The sequence below is a fragment of the Vulpes vulpes genome, chromosome 12, assembly GCF_048418805.1.
Source record: "Vulpes vulpes isolate BD-2025 chromosome 12, VulVul3, whole genome shotgun sequence".
NCBI classification, from domain to species: domain Eukaryota; kingdom Metazoa; phylum Chordata; class Mammalia; order Carnivora; family Canidae; genus Vulpes; species Vulpes vulpes.
In genome coordinates, this window is record NC_132791.1 from 17,830,194 (window position 1) to 17,852,966 (window position 22,773).

Sequence of the window (22,773 nt, forward strand, 5' to 3'; positions counted from 1 at the left end):
CGCTTCCTAGTCCTATGCTTACTGCACAATGTCACGGTCCTCCAGGTCCTAAACTTAAGCACAGCAGTGTGGATTCTTTTCTAGTAGTTGGCTACAAATGATATATAATTTTAATAACATATGCTTATTTCCAGAGAAAGGATTTTACTCCCATTCTATGCCAGTGTTATTTTAATGTGTGATATTACATAGCAGGCTGCATACTCTTACATGAAAAAATTTTAGGAAAAAATGTTTGCATGTATCTATTTTTGCAGATCCATTCTAATTTAAGGAGTCATGATGATTGAAAACTGTATTTCAGAACAAATTAGAATAAAAATTTCTGTTACATCTTGACTTTTACCTCCTTTGAAGCCAATGTAATTCTAATGGAATCTGGGAAACATTTTAAATTTCTACCCTGAATTTCATGAATGAAGTCACAGGACAGGTGTGTGTTGGAATGGTATACTTTCCTGCCTGACTCACTGTATCAAAGAACTGAGCATTGGTTTCAATGCTTCTTAGGCCTGAGACATAGTTTAACAAATAAACCTATTTGTTCCTCTACTTAGTACTTCAAAGTTTATAAAACTGATTCCCAGAGACTCCCATGAGAAAGATGGGTGGGTCAAGGATTCATAGTCCTATCTTATTTTATTTTTTATAAAATATGTATTTATTTATTTATTTATTTATTTATTTATTTATGAGAGAGAGAGAGAGAGAGAGAGAGAGAGTAGACATGGCGAGCAGGAGGGAGAGGGAGAAGCAGGGCTCCCTACAGAGCAGGGAGCCTCACTTGGGTCTTGATCCCAGGACCCCAGGATTATGACCTGGGCCAGTGCTTAACTGACTGAACCAACCAGGTGCCCCTATAGTCTTATTTTATAAGTGAGGAAATAGACTAAGGGGAGTGATGACTCCTCCCTAGATTCACAATGGATGGAGTCTTAGCTTAAATCCATTACTTTGGCTTACTGTTTAGGACTCTTTTTACCACTCATTCTGCCTTCCATGTGGTCAGCAGGGAGATCCCTAGAGAACCAGAAAGCTAAAAGTTTAAATTGTTTCAGACTGCAGTAGCAAAGTCATCGAGCATTTTGTTAACACTGAAAAATAAGAAGGAAGCAGGTTTTTTAAAAAGATTTATTTTTATTAATTTGAAAGGGAGGGCGGGGAGGGGAGGGTCAGTGGGAGAGGGAAAGAGAATCCTCAAGCAGACTCTCCACTGAGCACAGAGCCCAACGTGAGGCTCCATTACAGGACCCTGAGATCATGACCTGAGCTGAAACTAAGAGTCAGCTGCTTAATGGACTGAGCCACTTAGGCACTCCCAGAAGGAATCAGTTTTTTATAAGAAGTTATGAAATGTAAGATGTTATGCAGATCAATGTAGGAACTTAAAAAAATTAAAACAAAATGAAACATATGCCTGTCCAACTTCATAGACATTATTTTCATAGTGACTAGTCTGTTTTGTCTTGTGTGTCCATGTTTTTAGGTATCTATAGCATTACATCAACTAAAATGCTCACATGCATAAATACATGAGCACACACATGAGACAGAGGCACATGTATATATACTCATGCGTATATGCTCCTATGTATTGAAACATTTTCCATTGAGTTTCCCCAGCAGCCCAAGAGAATTAGAGCTACTTCTAGGACAGAATCAGATGCTTTCTCCCAGGTCATGTTCATAGGCAATACAAAAACAGAGATTGCCTTCCAGAGTTTTATTTTATTTTATTTTTTATTTTTATTTATTTTTTTAAAGATTATTTATTTATTTATTCATGATAGAGAGAGAGAGAGAGAGAGAGAGAGAGAGAGAGGCAGAGACACAGGCAGAGGGAGAAGCAGACTCCATGCTGGGAGCCCAACGTGGGACTCAATCCCAGGACTCCAGGATCACGCCCTGGGCCAAAGGCAGGCGCCAAACCGCCGAGCCACCCAGGGATCCCTGCCTTCCAGAGTTTTAGAAAAAAATCTGGCCAGTTCCCTGGATGGGCAAATAAATCAGGGCATACTCCACTTTGTTTGCATAAAGGTGAGGCAATTTGAGGGCATATCTCTCATTTCTGAATGTAGTCTCAGTGCTACAAATTTATCTCTTTTCTTCTTAACCTTATTGTGATCCCTCACCATCCAACAGGGTGCTTTTTGAAAGTGTAGTCTTGGTTAACACTCTACTTCAGACTAAGAAATTACATGCAGGAAGCCCTCTATTCTTCAAGTCTTAGTTGCATCAAGTAGAGGAAGGCTGGGTCAGGGATTTGCAAGTGCTTTTGCTATCACTGTTTTGTTCTTCTTCAGGTCTTTGTGCCCACAACATCATTGACATGGCAATTGTGACAACTGCTCAGCTGTCCACTCAAGCAGTTGATATGATCATTGTCTTGAAGGTCAGTGATGATTCCCTAACCACCAGATCCAATGCCTTATTGTTGATCATCTTTCCAGAAATCTCTGCTTCTCCAGAGGAAGCCAACAGTCACCAGAGGGAGGAAACATGGATTTGGGAATGTAAGAAGAGCCTTAAACATTTTAAGGCGAAAATCAGGGAAACCAGACCATGTCTCAAGGTGGAGAAAGAAGATTATGACAGGGACTCTATTTTAAATTAGACACCCCCATAATAGGAATGTGAGTCCCAAAACATTGGGTTCAGGGATGGGGTGGTTTAAACTTTCTATCTCATGCCAGGACTGATCTAAGACTAGAGCTTTGCTGTCCAAAAAACAAAATATAATGTATGCCTCAGATTTGAGCTACACATATAGTTTTCAGTAATTTTCTAGTAGCCACATTTTTAAAAAGTATACAGAAATAAGTGAAGTGAATTTCAATCATGTATTTTATTTAACCCATATATATTTAATATTATTGTTTTAACATGTGATCAGTAAAACATTATTAATCAGATTTTTACATTCTTTTTCTCATACTAAGTCTGTGAAATCTGGATTTATTTTACATTTATAGCACATCTCAATTTGGGCTAGCCACATTTAAGTGCTCCATACCGCATGTGGCTAGTGGCTACCCTATTGGACAGTGCAGGTCTAGAGCGCAAGGGGAAAGACTCAAGTTTGTGGGAAGGAATCCAGTGGCCTTTGCTAGGGGAGGAATGACTGAGACTTCTGGGGACTGGACGCCTGCTAGTTGCCTGATTAATCTCATAAATGGCAGATCTTAGCATGTCCTTTGATATGCTCAAAAACATTTACTATCAAATAACAATAACAACAGGCCTATTGCAGTATCCAGACTTCTCAGTGTGACATGGAGGTCCTTCTTCGTGTCTACTTGGCCTCTACTGATGGTGTTTTCTCCTTCCCACTCTCCCTTCATCTGCGATTGTGCCATCTCTGTTTTTTAAATGCAGCAGAAGTCCTCTTTTTGTAGCATGTCTAGTTAACTAGTTTATTGAGAAAAGTCACTGAAAGAAGGACATTATAAAAAAGTATAAACTGAGGGGCGCCTGGTAGCTCCATGGGTTAAGCATGTGGCTCTTGATCTTGGCCCTGATCTTGATCTCAGGGTGGTGAGATTGGCCCCCTGTCTGACTCCCAGCTGAGAATGAAGCCTGCTTGGGATTCTTTCTCTCCCTCTCCCTCTGCCCTCTCCTCCCCCACTACACTCTCTCTCTCTCTAAAAAAAAAAAAAAAAAAAAAAAAAAAAACAGTATAAAACTTACATAAACCTTAAACATTTTTATACTTAGAAGATACATTGTACATTCATATGAGGAAGGGATATGACATTATATGACATTTCTTTTCTTTTCTTTCTTTTTTTTTTTTTTTTGAGAGAGAGCGAGCGAGCTAGGTGTGGAGCCAAACTGGGGCTCAGTCTTACAACCCTAAGATCATGACCTGAGCTGAAATCAAAAGTCAGACACTTAACCCACTGAGCCACCCCAATGCCTCAGGATAGGGCATTTCTTTAAGTGTGAGTCATTTGACTGAAGTTCTTTATAATATTTCTTATATAAACTAACTCATAATGCATAGTATATTGTAAACCTAGTTAAGGACAATCTGGTTATGGACCTTTTTAAAATTTTTACTCTTTTCTCCATAATCTTTGTGGTTGTCTTGGTCATATCTAAATTGTTAGCAAACGTTTTTAGCATCTTACCTCTAAGGGGTCCTTCCAAAGCATTCAACTTAATTTGCATGGAATCAACAACTCTCTTTTCACATCATATTGGTTTATGTACTATTTAATTAAATTATATGTTACAATGACAAATACATCTGGCCTAAATAGGTTTGACAAGAAATACAGCTGGCTCTTGGTAGGCATACAACTCATCTGGCGGAAGTAGGTGTGAACAGATGTTTCAGGATAGCCTACTGCTCTGAGTATTCAGCGGGTGTTACAATAGGGATTATAGAAGGAAGGGAGGATGCTGGTTAATCAAGTGAACTGGTTCACAGATTCTAGGGATTATATTGTCAATTTTTGTTGGTCTGCCTTGTTCTTGCCCTGCATCTCCTCCTGGAATCCCTTTGTTTTCATCTCTAAACTCTTGCTGTAGAAAATCTTTGGTAGGCAGGGTACTGGCCCCCCAAATATATGCATAATCTAATCTCTGGAACCGGTAAATATGACAAATGGGATTTTGCAGATGTGATTAAGTCAACAATCTTGAGATGGGGAGATTATCCTAGATTATCTGGGTGGACCTAATGTAATAACGGGGGTCCTCTAAAGCTGAGAACCTTTTGTGATTATGGTCAGAAGGGATATTTCTTCTATGGAAGAAAGGCAGGAAGAGCTGAAACATTGTTGAAACATTGTTGCCTCGAAGCATGAATGAAGGCCCCAGAGCCAAGGAATGTTTGTGGTCTCTAGGAATGAAAAAGCAAGGGAATGGATTTGCCCCTACAGCCTCCAGAAAGGACTGTAGTCCTGCTGATACTCTGATTTTAGCCCAGGGAGACCTATGTTGGACCTCTAATTTACAGAACGGTAAGATAATAAATTTGTGTTGTATTAAAGCCACTAAGTTAGTGGTAGTTTATTAGTAGAAATAGAAAGCTAACTCTCTCTCTCTGTCTCTCATGAATAAATAAATAAAATCTTAAAAAAAAAAAAAGAAATAGAAAGCTGATACAAATCTATTCAGTTGTCCAAGCTCATCACAAAATCCTCTGTGAAGATTTTCTTGATACCTGTGATTTGGTATGAACTTTTCCTCTTTTAGATTTTATATCCTTTTGATTATACTGACTTTAATTTTCCTCATATTGTAGTCATCATTACCAACTATAGGCTTTTGATCATCAGGGATGGTACTTAATTTTGTACCTTATATGCTTTTGATCATCAGGGATGGTACTTAATTTTGTACCTTATATTTGGATAGTCTCTAGGTTTTGTCCTTGAGTTCATACAAACCTGTGCTCTGCAATAGTGTAGCCAATAGCCACATGTGGCTATCTAAATGTAAATTAATTAAAGTGAAATAAACTTAAAAATTCAGTTTTTTAGTCTCATTAGCCACATTTCAGAAGTTCTATAGCCACAGAGTTAATGGCTATTGTATTGAGCAGCACTGATATAAAACATTCCCATTACATCAGAAAGTTTTATTGAATAGTGCTGTTCTAGACTGTTAGTTTTGGTATACGTGAACAATAATTTTTTGACTCTTATAGAGGTGTTTTGACTAAGATGTATTTGAGGACAATTGTTATGCTCTGACCTTTCTTTTGAGAAGGAGGCTTTTGAAATACACATTTCATCTGTATCAATCAGGGTTCTGGTAGGAAAGCCATGACCATTGCTTCAAAGGAAGAGTCTTCAAGGACAGCAAGGTGTGGATAAGAATTTAGAGAACTAACAAAAAATGTTGAGGCAGCCAGAGTTTAACACAGTGGGAATCTCTTACCATTATGAGCTGATGGGTTATTGGAGTCATGGGGACAATTACCCAAAAGAGCTGCAGTCCTGAAGACAGGCAGTCTCTAACAGAAATGTGATCAAAGCAGATAGAAGCAGGGAAGGGATTCTTCAACCTTTATCCTCTTCTGACTGCCAGTCTACAGCTGAACCCAACCTGGAGCCAACCAGGAAGAAGACTGGGAGAAACAATCTGTGGAGTGAGTCTCCTGTGCACAGAGCAGAGAGAAAGGCAGAGAGCAATTGGGAGCAGAGGGGCAAATAGAAAATAATTAGCACCATGGTTAAGGGCATTACACCACATTCCTCAATTTAGAGATAATTATTTTAGAGGTAAGTGATTTAAAAAAGTTTCCTTCTCTAGATGGATAGCTACATTTCAGCATCACAAATAAGAATAATGCTCTTTTGCCATGACATTCTGGAAGTTTGGAGTAAACTCTGTAGTCTGTGTGAGGTCATTTGGCTTACCTATCTGAGCTTCTCTTTCCCTGGCCTATACCTCTTTTTTTTTTTTTTTTTTTTTTTTTTACTTTGTCCTCTTTTATTTTAACTTATATTTTCCCAATTTGACTGCAAGCATTTCTTTGTGTTTACATTGTGAAATGAGGCAAGAATAAAGCAAATAGATAAATGCTCTTTTTAAAAAAATCCTCGGAATCCCCTAGTATTGTGTCTTCCCCACAGTTGGCTTGTTTAGTTAAGTGCAGACAAATTCAACCAGGCAGGTAAATAATTTATATGGTAATTTCTATTTCTACCAATAGCTAATACTGATTATTCTGTTCAATATCTATTTCTTCTACCTAAAATGTCTAGATAAAGTCTAAATTACTACATCCTCAGGGGGCATAATAAAGGGAACTTAAAACCGAAACTCTGATAATGCAAGTGAAGTTTTAACTGTATGAGTCACAAACTCAAAAAAAGAGTTCTTCCATCATGTCCTGACTGTTTTGGTGAGAGTTGGGGACTTTTATGAGTGAATTTTACAGAACTAGGCAAGATGAAATAATACCTGCCTAAAATGAATACATGGCTGGAGATTTGATTAACTGTCATAATTTTCCTTCTCTTCACATTCATTCTTTCCCCCCACAATGAACTGTTCTGCTAAAGTCCTAGATTCTTAGATCCAAGGATGAGAAAGGAAAGTTGAAGAGAATTCAGGCCTGTAGAAATCCTCTTTGGTTTCTGTGTTCAAATTTTTAGCATCCCAGGCCTCGAAAATATTTTGCTATTTTAAAAACTGACCATAGGACATTCTAGGAATAAAATAGATCCATTCACTATCTCCCATCTCTTCACTCCTAATTTTTCTACAGGTTCATTAAATTGTGCTTTCATATTTTTTCAATGTCCAGAAACAATGAAAATTATCAAATTCAGAAACTTAACAAAAATTATCAAAATCTCCCTTTAGTCATATTTCTTTTTGGCAACATGTTCTCAGTTCCCTTTTCCCATCTTTCTAATTGGTCATATATTATAAATAGGTTAGCATTTTGGATATTTACGTTTTATTCCATCTGGCCATATTCTTTTTCTTTTTAATTGGGGGCAAATTATATTTGATATATTTCATGGAAGGCACATTCTATAATAACACAGGTATGTCTTTGGGGAGCTCATTGATAGAGTGTCAGGAATTAAAATTCAGACTTGTGAGATAGAATATAACAACTATAATTTAGACTTAAGATAAATAAATATTTTTTAAAGTTTATAAAAATACTTTTCTTTGGAGGAAAGCAGGGTTATATTTTCTAAAATTGACTAAATTAATAAAATACTTTTCTAGATTACAAAGTTACTTTTGTTCACAAATATGAAATATTTTATGCATAACCTCATTTATAATACTATTTGATACATTTCATGTAATATTTCTTTATTAATAATCTCAAATGAAATGATTAAATTAACTTTTACTCGTTTTCACTTTTGCTCTAGATGGAATTTCCAGCTATTAAATTCTAAGGAAGAGAGTATTTGTTTTAGTCTATTTATAGGAAGCCTTTAAAAACTGAGGACAGAGAAAAATCATCAACATTATAGTACTACATGGTAAGTCCTCAAGTTTACTGGGAAATAATGGCCTCTATCAAGCAGAAAGAGAAAACCTTCATCTTCAGGAATACAGATGTAAATAGAAGGAGGAAAATGTGTTTGAAGCTCATTGACCTCTGTTCAATTAGTGTTGTTATTTTTTCTGAGCTCACATTAGTGATGACATCTACTTCAAATGCTATCCTCTATTATCTTCACAGACTTATATAGACTAAAGTTTCTCCCCCCAGATTGTGATGATTTCCAATGAATTACTAGCAGAAGACACTGGATTTGGTTTCCTATGTAGAACTATGTGAAATCACTGATATTTGACTATTTCTTTTGACTTTATAAAAGTGGTTCAGGCTACTATTACAGAATATATTTTATAAAGACTAGGACAGAATAGCTGTTTTTGTTTTGTTTTGTTTTTGTGGGAGACTTACCTATCAAGAGGGATTTTAACTAAATATTGGAGAGGAGAGTAAAAATGCTAAATATAAGAGCAACATGGATTGCAGTAGGTAGGACCTCAAAGAAACCAGTGGGAAATAGTGCTCAGAAATTCTCAGGGGAAAATAACAGGTCAGGTAGCATTTCTATACCAATGCACATAAAATGTATTATTGATATAGTAACCATGAAAGATAATACACTGCAAATCTATAAATAAGGGCTCTGTCCCTCCAGATTGATGCCATATTTGTAGGGTCTGAGAGAGCTGTTAGAAATTGAGGCTAGTTAAACAGTCTTTAGCACCAATGGAGATATCCTTCCTGGTTGATCTTGGTGCATTAACCAAGACTTATATGATCAACCAATCTGTATGTCTCCTTCTGACACGTAAGTGTATTTTGAAATACTTGATCAGATATAATATTAAGAGGGATATAAAACTTTATATCTGTGGTCTTCTGTGTGAGAAAAGCAGATGAGATTTGTTCTGTCTTGTTCTTTTAAAGATTTTTTTAAATTTATTTATTCAAGAGAATGAGAGAGAGAGAAAGAGACAGAGACACAGGCAGAGAGAGAAGCAGGCTCTATGCAGGGAGCCTGACGTGGGACTCGATCCCAAGTCTCCAGGATCACACCCTAGGCTGAAGGCGGCACTAAACTGCTAAGCCACCCAGGCTGCCCTGTTCTGTCTTGTTCTTGGTGAACTTATGCATGCCCTTGTTCTACTCCATTCCAAGTATGATTGTCATCTTCTTCTTTTTAAAATATGTTATTTATTTATTTATTTCAGAGAGGAGGAAGGAGCAGATGAAGAGGGAGAGAGAATCTCAAGCAGACTCTGTGCTGAGTGCAGAGCCTGATGCAGGGCTCCATCTCCTGACCCTGACATCATGACCTGAGCTGAAACCAAGAGCCAGATGCTTAATGGACTGAGCTACCCAAGTGCCACCCCCCTCCCCCCCCACCGATTGCCATCTTCTAATGCCTTCCTGGCTGTTAAGGAATTAAGTCTCAGCCCTTATATTTGACCAGTTTATTCTCTCCCAAGACCACTGAGGCTGACTTTTGTGCTTTTGGGGTTTGCAAAATCAAAAAACTTTCCAAAATAATTACATAAGCTGAGAAGATGAAGTACTTTTAATCAAAAGGGCACTTGCTACAGACTTAAAGAATCTATATAAGGTAAACCAGCAATGTCAGTAGATGCTCAGGGCCTCTTGAGAACTCCATCTTCCTTTCCTATTGTACCAGAAGAGCAAGACTGGCATCCAGCATGCAGTCAAGAGAAGGACACCAGGAAAGGCTCAGCTTTGTTGATGAAGTGTTTGTGGATCTATACTCCTTAGAGCCAGAAAAGCCAGCAAATTTATGTGAGTCAGTTTTAGAGTTTCTTCACAACTGGAGGGTTGTCATTTCAAGTGGCTTGAAATACAATGGCTCTTCTAATTATTCAAAATGAGGAGAAGGGAGTAAATGCAGCTGTAGGCTGGCCTCAGACAAGGAAAGTGGACACTACCTACCCATGCCAACATAACATTCATTGGAGTCATAATTTGGTGCAAAGTAAGAGTTAGGATTTCTTAAAAGGTTTAAGAAATCAAGACATCCTTTTTCTTTATTATTTTTTTCCTGATACTACTTCTCTACCCAATTACATTTTTGGATTGAGATCTATGTTTTTCCTGGTTACATGAACTCATTTATTAGGGAAAAGGGTAGGGAAGACACATATGCATTCAAAATGCCAAATTGCTGTGTGCATGTGTGTATGTGTGTGTGATAGGTATGTATGTACTAGTATTTTATTTATTTTATTAAGATTTTATTTATTTATTTATGAGAGACACAGAGAGAGACAGAGAGAGAAGCAGGCTCCATGCAGGGAACCTGATGTGGGACTTGATTCCGGGACTCCAGAATCACACTCTGGGCCAAAGGGAGGCGCTCAACTGCTGAGCCACCCAGGCATCCCCAAGTACTATCATTTTAAACATGCCTTCTGAACTCCTATGGAATTCATACTGGTTGCTGATTATCACACCTTTATTTTCTAGTACTTTCAAACAAAAATACATGTTGTCATCCTTTGTAGGAGCTGGTTACTTTTACTGTTTTTCTTCCCTATTTTCATTTTATCAAATTCATGTAATGAAAAGGCCTTATTTTCTGTTTCCATTTCCTTACAGAAAGGCAGATGCCAATGTTTATAAACTTATATGGTCTTGTATAGCCTTGTTGAATACCTTTCTCCCAACAAGATACCTGTTGTCCTGACTATCCTTCATTAGAGAAGTTGAATTAGTGCTTTGCTGCCCTGCTGCCATGGGGGAAATGTAATTTGAACCACCCTTATTTAGCTGTGTTGAGTTCAATGGGGATCACCAGTATTTCCCAGATAGGATTGTTTTGTCAAAAATGGTGTGTTGGCTGAATGAAAATGCAACTCTGTTTTCAAAGTAGCCAAGGTTAGTTTTCTGAAAGTGATTTACTTTTAAAAGAATCCTTGGTTCATATTTCCTAATAAGTTATGCTGTGTTTTAAAATATTTGCCATCAAATTTACCCAAGTTCAAGACAATTTTTTATTTTTAATCCTATCTGCAAATAAATGTGTTTTCCCCCCTTTTGTATGTACAGAGTTGCATGAGGTGGAAAAAAGACCCGTATCTTGACAAAAAGAAGCCCCATCTACAAATAGAAGACACACAAAAGAGACATTTTAACCAACTAAACCAAAAATGCCATTGCACAACTGTGATTCTCCCAGGGAAACTTGTATTTGTTAGGTGCACTCTCTTAAAAAAATGACATTAAGGGAGGTTCACACATCTCTAGTAGTTCAAGTGGGGCTTAGCTCTTGGCATGATTAGCAAAATGGGTTTTCCAACACATTTATTTTGGGGACTTTTTTTCACCCATGAGTCTTTAATCTGATTGCCAGACCCTTCCCTAATTTCATTGTTCTGTGTTTTTTTTTTCTCTTTCGAAGATGCTCTTGTGTAAAATTTACGGGCACATTACTCAGCCTGGCAAGAGTGGGGGAAAATGACCATTTCCTGACATTCACTTTTTAAGGAGATTTGCTTGCTACCCTGTTTGACTGTGCTGGCATTCTCCCTATATGTTGTTACGTGGTATGACATCTAAGAAACACTTCATTCTAAAAGATGATATTTTATCCAAACACCTTCTTGGTGTCGCTGTGTAAATAAAACTTTAGGGTCTATGCCGTGATGCAGTTTTGATATAAGAACAAATCTGTGGGTGCCTCGGTGGCTCAGGGGTTAAGCGTCTGCCTTCGGCTCAGGGTGTGATCTTAGGATCCTGGGGTCAAGTCCCGCATCCCACTCCCAGAGGGAGCCTGCTTCTCTCTCTATGTCTCTGCCTGTCTTTCTGTGTCTCTTATGAGTAAATAAATAAAATCTTTAAAAAAAAAAGTGAATCTGTTACTCTCATCCTCCTTTATATTAAACCCTTTTTATTCCTCCCTGGTAGTGACTTCCTCTTCTGAGACTAAAATGAAAGCTTTAATGTATCTTCCTTCTGAATCCAGGTTCACTTGGTTGAATATAAACAAAAGAAGATTCATGGGTTCACACAGACCCTGTGCTGTGTGTGGCTAAAACCAGTTTTCTCTCCCTAACGTAGATCCTTGAATATATCACCGGTTAGTGGCTCCACCTTTCCCTTAAAGTCCGTCAGCCAATCTAGTCTGGTGTCTTGTCTTTTGATTTAAGGGATTGGCCATTTCTAATCTTCTCCACATCCACGTGTCCACCTCCTTATCTTTCCATACCCAACTAGTTGCTATTTCATCACAAAGCCTCTCATGAGCCCCCTTGTCCCCCAAATGAAGGTAATCTCTTCCTTCTCAAATTCTTTTTTTTTTTAAAAGATTTTATCTATTCATGAGAGACACCGAGAGAGAGAGAGAGAGAGAGAGAGAGAGAGAGAGAGAGAGGCAGAGACACAGGCGGAGGGAGAAGCAGGCTCCATGCAGGGAGCCCAACGTGGGACTCGATCTTGGGACTCCAGGATCACGCTCTGGGCCCAAGGCAGGTGCTAAACAGCGAACCACCCAGACGTCCCTTCCTTCTCAAATTCTTGAACACTTTGTCTATGCTTCTCTCTTATGCCTCTGAGCATTTTCTCTTTGTTCCTGGAGTTATTTTACTGCATGGTTTCCATATTAGAAGATAAGATATTCAAACAGGAACCATGTCTGATTCTTTTTGTATCTGCTTTGGTCTCTGGCAGCACAGATCTGACATATAGGAAGTGCTCAGAAATACTGAATACTGATGAAGAAATGAATAAAAGGAGCAAGTTAGATCTTCCTTGGAGCATAGCATTAGGCTTGATTAATCATCAAGAGATGGATTAAGGGATGCCTGGGTGGCTCAGCGGTTTAGCCCCTGCCTTTGGCTCAGATCGTCACCCTGGAGACCCAGGATCGAGTCCCATGTTGGGTTCCCTACATGGAGCCTGCCTGCTTCTCCCCCTGCCTGTGTCTCTGCCTCTCTCTCTGTGTGTCTCTCATGAATAAATAAATAAAATTTTTAAAAAAAAGATGGACTAAGATCAGCTATCTTTATTGAAGTCTTGTGAAGCAGGAATGAACTTAAACCACGGGGGAGGGATCCTGGCTCAACCAAATTTAAGGTGTGGCAGCCCATCAGGCAGGATCCAGAATCCTTTACCAGAAAGCTTGGAATTTCCTTCCTTAAAGTCTTCAAGGTAAGCTTTTGAGCTATATATGTGGGTAGGTGGGAAAGGAGTGGGGGATTTAGAAGAACTCTCTTCTGGATATATTGTTGTTTCTAGGAAACCAGTCCAAAGCAAGAATTTCCACAAATCAAAAATCATGGCCCAAGAGGTCCTAGAGGGCTTCCAAGAATGAATGGGAAGCTTGATTCCACTTTGGAGAGACAGCATGTGTACTCTCTTAAACATTTAACAAAATGAATAATAAAAATTATTGATGACATCAGAATAGCAGCCTGGTTTTAGTATAATGCTTTTAGCCCCAACCCCTGAAATTTCTCAGAACATGCCTTGAAAAACCACCCATCCAAGAAAATATACTTTGCTTGGAGGATGGTCAACTTTGGATTAGCTATGTAAAATCTCTTTCCATCATCGGTTATTTAATTCCAGGAGTCTCTACCATAGTCACATCTCCCATTAGGCACATTGATTTTTTTTCTCAAATCTATCATGTTGCTAGAATTGTTATTTTCCCCAAGAAACCCAAATCATGGTCTTCTTTGAGTCCTCCTCGCACCTGTCTCCCAACCAAACATTTCTAGGTCCAGGTCCTCTTCTTTACCACTTTCCTTGAGAATAGGAACTGGCTTTGACTTATGTTTGTATTCTGAAAGTCACTAAGGCTATGCATGGCACAGAGAAAGTCTTGGACTTTGGCTTCGTGAGGATATGGACTATGTCTCATTCAGTTTTGTGATCCCAGTACTCTGTGTTGAGCTCTGATAAACATGTTGAATTATGAATGAATGAAAAATAATACATTTCCAGGAAGGAAGGTATAGTCCATCCTGCTCCCAGTTCCTTTTCTTTTTCTTTTTTTAATTGTAGTTGTGTAACATGCAACATTACATTAGTTTCAGATGTACAACATAGCGATTCAATAACTCTATACCTTATGCTCTACTCACCACAAGCGTAGCTGCCCTTTGTCACTATACAACACTATTACAATAGCATTGATTCTATTCTTATGCGCTCCTTCTGTCCCTGTGATTTATTCTAAAACTTGCTTCCAGTTCCCTTTCAAAAAGAGACAGTATGGAGTCAAATGGATGGTTAAAATGTTGACTCTTCTATGGTCTGGTTAGACCTTGGGCTTATCACTATTCCCTGGATTTCAGTTTTTTGCATTCATAAGAAGGGGAAGTTAAGTCTTAGATCTAATTGCGTGTGTGTGTGTGTGTGTGTGTGTGTGTGTGTGTGTGTGTGTATGTAAGACAGGAGGTAAGAGTGGGGAGAGAGAGAAGGAGAGAAAGACAGAAAGAAAGACACACAGAGAATTTCCTTGAGGAAAGAGAAATAATCTTTCTCACAATTAGTCTTCGTTTATATAAATTACCACAGGGTGATACCAAGGCCAAGAAAAGTTGAAGTTTAGAGTTCAAAGGGGTCCTTTTATCTCCTGAAGCTTGAAGAAGGATTGATTTATGTTTGCAGCCTTGACTTGGCTCTACAATCTTGGGATCTAAGAATGATAAATCACATCAGCAACTAAACTCATCCTTTATAGTTTACAAAGTACCTTTGTTTGCCAACTTTTTTCTCTTTCTTTCTCTCTTTCTTTCTTTCTCTCTCTCTCTCTCTCTCTCCTACTGATATTTTCCAAGTACTTTCAAGTCTTTAATCTTCATGGAACCTTGTAAATACTATACAAGGTAGCTTGGGTAGATAAGGTTATTATAGTTTGTAATTGCGTTTTGGCTTTAGAATTATATAGTTTTTTAATTTAAAAAAATATTTTTATGAAGACATATAACCAGCCTTGGTTTAGAATATTAGTTTGCCTCTTACTAGCTGAATGACCCTCAGCAGGTCACTTGATCTCTCTGAAACTTGGTCCCTCATCTGGGTTAAGAGCAGTGGTTACTACACAGGTTTGTTGTGAGCATTAAATAAGATAATGCTTAGAGAGCACATGTTTCACCTGAATCAGTAAATGCTAAAATAAAATAACTACTATTATTTGGTGATTTCTTGACAAGGGGCAATGGAGCCCCCATATTCTTTCCTAAAGTCTTTTAGGTTGCAGGCAACCTTAGCATCATTGTTTTTTGATAATACTGGAAGTAAAAGCTCTCAGTTCTATGAATTTGGGTTTAATGTTGGTGTTGGGTTTGGAGGTTTTAACTCAGGATCCTTGACTACCATTCTTCTTAGAATTTTTTTTGTTCTTGTTTTACTTTTTTTCTTGGAGTTGCTATTGAGCAGAAACTTGGAGCCAACTCACTTTAAAGGGTGGGATCTCTCATGCCATTTCCAAGATTCATGCGGGCTTTGTCTTTGATCATTTTTGTATCACTGTCTGTACCCTGGGCCACTTCTGAAACAGGAAGAAGTTCAGAAAGTTCCTTTTGCTTTTCTGTTTTTCATAAATCATGATCTCCCCGGTGACATAGTATTTCTTGGCTGGCAGAGATCCTGACACTTGTCCAAGTACAGGCTTGGCCCATTTACCTATGTATGATTCCTAAAGAGCACTGGTTAAAAAGCTTTAAAAAATGCTATTAGAGTTATGTAGAGCAAAGACAGAAGCAGCAAAAGGTGTGTTGCTATTGAGTCATTATTGGCTTTGTCATTATTGCCCTTGCTACTCAGAATGTGGCCATAAGAGCAGCACCAACAGCACCTGGGAGCTTGTAAGAAATGCAGAGTCTCCTCCTGACAACAGACCTACTGAATCAGAATGATCAGATTCTACATTTTAACAAGTTTCTCGGGTAAATCTATGCCCAGTACAGTTTGGAAAAATACTGCTCTAAAAGACGTGTCCTCAGTCCAACCCAGTGACAAGCCATGCCCAAAAGATACAATGGCAGACTGGCTGTGCGTCCTTACCAGATTAATTCCCATACTGACTATTATTAACTCACTTGGTTCTTGAGCTTGTTTCATTTTATTCTGTTTTGACACCTGTTCATTGCACTATCTTTCCATTTATACCATTTTGGCAACTCACTGAAATTTAACTTTGGGGATGCTTGATTCCTCTGCTTTGCTAACCACTTCACAATAAGCAGGGTTTTCCTGCATATTGCTGGTCCTGAACCCCCCCATGTCTATCTGTTTTCAGGCGAAGCTCTCATTAGGCAGTCCCTCACTACTTCCCATGCACAAGCCATAGTCAACAGGACCTTTCAAAAGGTATGATCAAGAATTGTGTGTGTATGTGTGTGCGTGCAGTGCATATGTGGCCCGATATACTGAGCCACAAAGGAAAAGTACAGATATTAGTGAGATGATTTATGAATATGGTGATAACTATTTTAAGAGATGGTAGCTCTTCTGTGCTGACTAGACCTTCTTCTTAAATGTGGGTGCCATACTTGCCATACGTAATTTTTATTAAATAAGACTTGTATGACTGATGCCCTTAGAATGAATTTTTAAATATTTGATTCTGTTTTTCTTAAATCAAGGCACTGGGGAAAGATATGATTTTTAAAGATTTTATGTTTTTGGTGAGAGAGGAGCTTTTGAATTTCTTCTACATTGAAATTTTTTTGTGTGCACAGCAAAATACCAGAAGGAAATAAATTCAGTACAAAGGAATGAGGAGCATAATGACCTTGGATGTTTTCATCATATTTTTTGAAATATTCTTCCTCCCTTTTGTAAGGTTTCATTGTGAAATAACACCCTTGTCAAAATGTCTAAGCACTCCCATAATAGGTGATGGAGAAATGGTGACAGAAAGAAAACAGGGGCTTCTAGCTCACGAATATAGCATCCAGACAAAGCTTTCCACTCTTACCTGCTTCACAAGACTAAATTCTTTAGAACCACAGTCTTGATGAAAGTAAAAATGACTGTCAATAATGTCCACTTTCCCTGAGAGAGACTTCCAACTTTAATGTTATTAAAAATGAAGTTTCACCTATTTTTAACTTTCTCTTTGGTTACCACGGTTGTTGTTTGGACATTAGCAGGAAAAAAAACTAGTAACACCTATTTTATGTTAACATATGCTAATGAGCTAAGAAATATTTTTCTTCCCTCTAAGTTTGGAAATCTTGATATATGTGGGGGAAAAAAACTTGCATTAATGATGGTTCATATGTCTGTCATTTAATTAGAACTAGGGGATATCTCATGATCTGGTACTCCCAACAAGACTTACTGCTTTCTTGTCCTTTTCTCCCAGTGCAAGGATGCATGATTATATTAGGATTAAATAAGATAATGATAGAAAAATACTTGCAAACTGTACATTACCATGTACTATTATTCTGTCCTATAAAATTAAATGTATAATCTGATGAAGAAATTGAAACAAATGCCCTATTAGCTGATGATGACTTAATATATAGAGTGTCTAGGTAAAAGTTGCTTTGTGACTGACATTTGCAATGTATTATGCTAAAGAAGTGAGTAATGTGGAGTTTTTTTGCACCAAGGCACTGTATTTAGGGTTGCTTTTGTCAGAGTGACTTGTCTTCTCACCCCTAAAATCAAAACTTGGCCAGTTACTCCACATGCAGTAGAGTATCCTGGCATGGTACAATCCAGTGGCACTGCCTGAAATCACATGGTTTATCAGAGGACTTTCTTTGTCTTGATGAGAGGGGCTGCATTTTCCTATGAGCCAGATGTTCAGTATACTGCTTTGAAGAAGCCATTTCAAACTTTTGTTTAAAAATCTTAATACATTCGACTTCTAAAATTTTCTAGTACATAAAAGTAAATTACAGTGTATTAGTTGTGCTGTCCAGTATAGCAACCTCTAGCCACAGATGGCTATTGAGGATTTGAAGTATGGACAGTATGAATTGAGACATGCATTTAGTGAAAAATGCACACTGGATTTCAAAAGCTTAGTAAAGAGGGGGGAGGGGAGAGAGAATGCAATAGTGAAATATTTCATTAACAGTTTTTTATTGATTAATGTTGAAATATTTTGGATATATCTATTCCTTAGTCCACTCAGGCTGTTATAATAAAATATGACAAACTGAGTAATTTATAAACAGCAAACATTTATTTATCACAGTTCTGGAGGTTTGGAAGTCCAAGATCAAAGCACCAGCAGATCTGATGTCTGGTGAGGGCCCATTTCCTGGTTTATAGATGATAGTCTCTTCACTGTAATCTCACATAGCAGAAGGGTCAAGGGAGCTCTTGGTGTCTTTTTTATAAAGGGACTAATCCCATTCATGACGGGCTCTGCCTTTGTACCTAAGTACCTCCCAAATGCTCCCTTTCAAATACCAACACATTGAGGATTAGGCTTTGATATATGAATTTTTGAGGAGGTATGTTTAGTCCATAGAATTGGGTTAGATGAAAAATGTTATTAAAGTTCATTTTGTTTCTTTTTTTTCTTTACTTTTAAAAATATGGCTACTAGAAAACTTTTAAATTACATATATATCAAAAAAGCAGAGAGGATAAAAGTTGTGAGGAAGTGAATCTATTGGTCAGGGTCACCTTGCAGTTCTGACTTGGGCCAGTAGGGTTAGACCATGGTATGGTTCTTCTCCATGAAGTAAGAGGATATAAGTCATAACAACAACGGCCCTTGAAAAGGAGGTAAGTTGTTGTTCTTTCCATAAATGTAGAGTTGAAAATCACTTCAGCCAGAGAAGACACAGGCAACAAATGGAAGGAACCTAGAAGGGTTTGTGATGCTAAGTTGCTCTGGAGGCTTTAAACATACCCAACTCAGCAGTAAATCTTAGGAGATTCGGTCTCTCAGTAAGAGACTCAGAGTGAGCTTGTGGACTTACACAGGACTCGAAAGAGCAGGAGTGAGTGCTTGCGTGAGTTTCCTTTGCTTGCCTTCTCCCTGAGCTCACTAGGACAGCCTCTTTCTTTTCTCACACTCAGAGCTTTTCACTTTTTGTTCTGCAGTTTCCAGACTCCACATTTCCTCCACTTTTAGAGATGTGTACATTTTCCTCCCTCCCTTCTTATATTCTCTGTGTTTTTCAGGATTAGTGACTACTTCTGCAGTCATACCTGTGTATTCTTTTAGTCCCTTAGCATATTTACCTCAGCTGGACAACACGAATACTGCCTCTCAAGAGAAACTTTTCTTGACTACCTCTACTGCCACCCCGATCAAAGTGAGTCCTCAATATAATCTTATCCAAACTTTTCCTTTTATCGTAGCTTTTATTATGATTTGTAATGATACATTCTTGTGATTAATTGTGATGTCACCTTTCCCACTGCATTGTAACTGTAAGATGAGATCTGGCTTTCTGGTTCTATATGGTGGTCCCAGTGCCTGGTACATATGAGGCACCAAATAAATATTTGTTGAATGGATGGATAGATGGATGGATAGATGGATGGATGGATGGATAGATGGATGGATGGATGGATGGATGGACAGATGGATGGGTGGACTTATCACAAGAAACTCTCTTAATGTCATTTTTCTTATCATGACACTAATTCCATTTTGGCAATTTTTTTCTTTCCTTCTCTTTTTGGGGATCCTTTTGTGAAAAAAGAAAGGCATGGCACAGGCTGAGTGATTTTGCCATTGTCAGTTAGTTGACATCCATGGAGCCTCTGTGTCTTCTTCTCTGCCTTCGTCTTATAAGGACAGTTGTGAATACATTTAGAGCCCATCTGGATAAACCAAGATGATCTCACCATTGTAAGATCCTTAACTTAATCATACCAGCAAAGTCCCTTTTGACGTATAAGGTAACATTTCATAGGTCAGGGATTAGGACCTAGCTTATCTTTGGGGACCATTATTCAACCTACCACAATGAGAAAAACAAAAGACTAAATTTTAACTTTATATGATAAAAGTTTATATAGGCAAGAGATTAATTATACAACATGGATAAATAAACCAGAATAAGTGGTGTATGTATTTCAGAATATGGTGGTTTTCTGTGGTTTATGGGTAATTTTTACTTCTTAATTTTTGTTTATCTGTATTTAAAATTTTTTAAATGCATATGTATTTGATTTATAAAAAGAAAAATGCAAATAATATTTAATTAATTTTTTAAGACTTTATTTTTATTATTTGAGAGAGGGAAGAGGCAGAATGAGCAGGGGGTGGAGAGGGAAAGCAGGCTCCCTGTTGAGCCAGGAGCCTGACATGGGGCTCCATCCCAGAACCCTGGGATCATGATCTGAGCTGAAGGCAGATGCTTAACTGACTGAGCCGCCCAGGCACCCCAATGATATTTACTTTTCAAAATGGAGTCAGAATCAAAAAATTAATCTCTCCTTAATTAAAATATGATCTGGCACTCAGAATAAATTTGTGTTGGGGAGGAGAGAAAGGGTATTTATAGGGTACATCTTGATTTTAAATATAATTATATTGCTTATCAGAAATAGTTGGTTTCTTCTGTCTTTAACTAGAGGAACACTTTGGAGGAGAGAATTATCTCTAATCATTGTTATGTTTATTTTTTCATATTTCTAAGAGGATAATTTCAAAATCAGCAAATATTTTTTTTTCTTTCCAGTATCCATAACTCTTTTTCCTTTTTCTTTATTTATTGAATTGGCAAGGAATTCTAAAATAATTTTGAATGTTAGTGGTAAAACCAGGAAGACTTACTCTTCTATTTAATGAGATGTTTCTATTATTTCCTCATAATACCTGAAGCTGTATATATTAGTGAGATAAATGTTATTTGTGTTAAGAATGAATTTTTAAAAATTTATGAATAATCTTTTATCAAGAATAGAAATTAAATTTTCTTAAGACATTTTACCGTCTATGAAGTTAACATTATGGTTTTCTTATTACTTTTCTTTCTTGACCTATTGATGGAATAAATTACCTTAGTAGATTTAGGTTAAATCTTACTTGAATAAGAATTATTGTTCTTTTAATATGATAATGTGTTTGGTTTGTAAATAAGGTATTTAGAATTTGTATCTCTGTTCATAAATAATTGTGTTTCATAGGCTTTTTGGGTGTATGATTACTTTATTAAGGTTTATTTATTTTATTCTCAAACCTTGAAATAAAGAGAATTAATCTGTTTTTTAAAGGTCTGAAAGAATTTGTCCATCACAGCATATGTGCCCATTATTTTTAGGAAGGGTAATTTTTGGATAATATTTTTTATTTATGTCATGATTTTCTATCTATTCGAATCTTTTGTATCTCCTTGGATCAATTCAAATAATTTCTCTTTCCTTAAAATTGTTCCATTTCTTTCACATTTTCAATCTTGTAGTATCAAGAGAAAATTTTTCATTGCAAATGTCTCTCTCCCATTTCTCCCATTTCAGAGGGGTAGGACTGCTTCATCCCTTTTAGGCTCTTTGTACTTAGCTGATCGTGGAGTGAGTAAAATCCCTGCCACTTTTAGCCACTGCTCTTAATTTGGCCCATTGCATTTTTTAGTGAAAACTTGCTGGCCCCTTAAGGGTGCTTCTGTTCTCAGATCCATCCTGCATATGCTACTATTTTTTCTTGCACAGATGCCATTGATACGCAGGTCTTGATTTTTATTGATATGTCCCACCCACTTGTATTTAGGGAATCGTAAAGACACCTATCATCTAGTTTTGTTGTAAATGTTGTCTATAGACTTTGGTTTTGCAGTCTAGTTACTCTGTTTTTATGTGGATATTTAGGAATATCCAAAAATGATCCTGCCACTGTCGTCTCCATCTTCCTTCTCTTAATTATATATTAGAAGTATGGGGAATATAAAACATAGTGCAAGGGACCATAGAGGAAGGAGGGGAAACTGAATGGGGAAAAATTAGAGAGAAAAGACAAATCATGAGAGACTCTTAACTCTGAGAAACAAACCAAGGGTTGCTGGAGGGGAGGTGGGTGGGGGTTGAGGTAATTAGGTGACAGGCATTAAGGAGGGCATGTGATGTGATGAGTGCTGGGTGTTATACACAACTAATGAATTATTGAAAACTACATCTGAACTAATGATGTACTATATGTTGGCAAATTGAATTTAAATAAAAAAAATTATATGTTAGAAGCTTTTTTGTGTAATTGCTGTGTTTGAAAGACCAGCTTTCAGGTTTATTTACCAGTTCTAAGTACTGGCTATTTACCTTTGTTATGCTCTTTGATGTTTATTCATTTCTTTTTTTATTTTTATAAGTTGTACTACTGTTCTTTTTCTAGATTTTAAGTGAGAGTAGTTCATTTTTTTCCATCTTTCCTGTTACATATTAAATATTTGAAGCTATGCTTTCTTTTTTTGGAAATTATTTGGGAATTTCATATACATTTCTATTTATAGGTTTCTCATCTTTATCTGCAATTATGATTCATATTTCTTCTTTTTTTATTTTATTTTTAAAAAATATTTTATTTATTTATTCATGAGAGACACATAGAGAGAGGAATAGGCAGAAGAAGAAGCAGAATCCATTCAAGGAGCCCCATGCAGAACTTGATCCCGGGACTACAGGATCACACCCTGAGCTGAAGGCAGATGCTTCACTGCTGAGCCACCCAGGCATCCCCATATTTCTTCTTTAACAATTACTTAATGAAATGATTTTTAACCTTCTAAGGGGTTGGGCTTTTCTTTAAACTTTTGTTATTAATTTAGAATTTTGATAAATTAAATTTAAAAGTACAGCTTGTGAGACTTTGGCTTTAGAACTTTGAAAATTTCCCTCTATACTAATATATC

At 37.3% G+C, this 22,773-nt stretch overlaps 1 long non-coding RNA gene across 1 annotated transcript in view; it reads left to right on the plus strand.

The window, feature by feature from the left end:
* The window catches only part of LOC112930874 (uncharacterized), a 184,115-nt gene extending 162,968 nt beyond the window's left edge, over window positions 1-21,147 (plus strand). The window contains exons 3-6 of the long non-coding RNA XR_011995475.1: window positions 2,304-2,392; window positions 7,854-7,967; window positions 9,199-16,315; window positions 19,146-21,147. This is a non-coding gene — a long non-coding RNA (uncharacterized lncRNA). The remainder of the gene's footprint in view (window positions 1-2,303; window positions 2,393-7,853; window positions 7,968-9,198; window positions 16,316-19,145) is intronic.
* The last annotated feature ends 1,626 nt before the right edge of the window (window positions 21,148-22,773 follow it).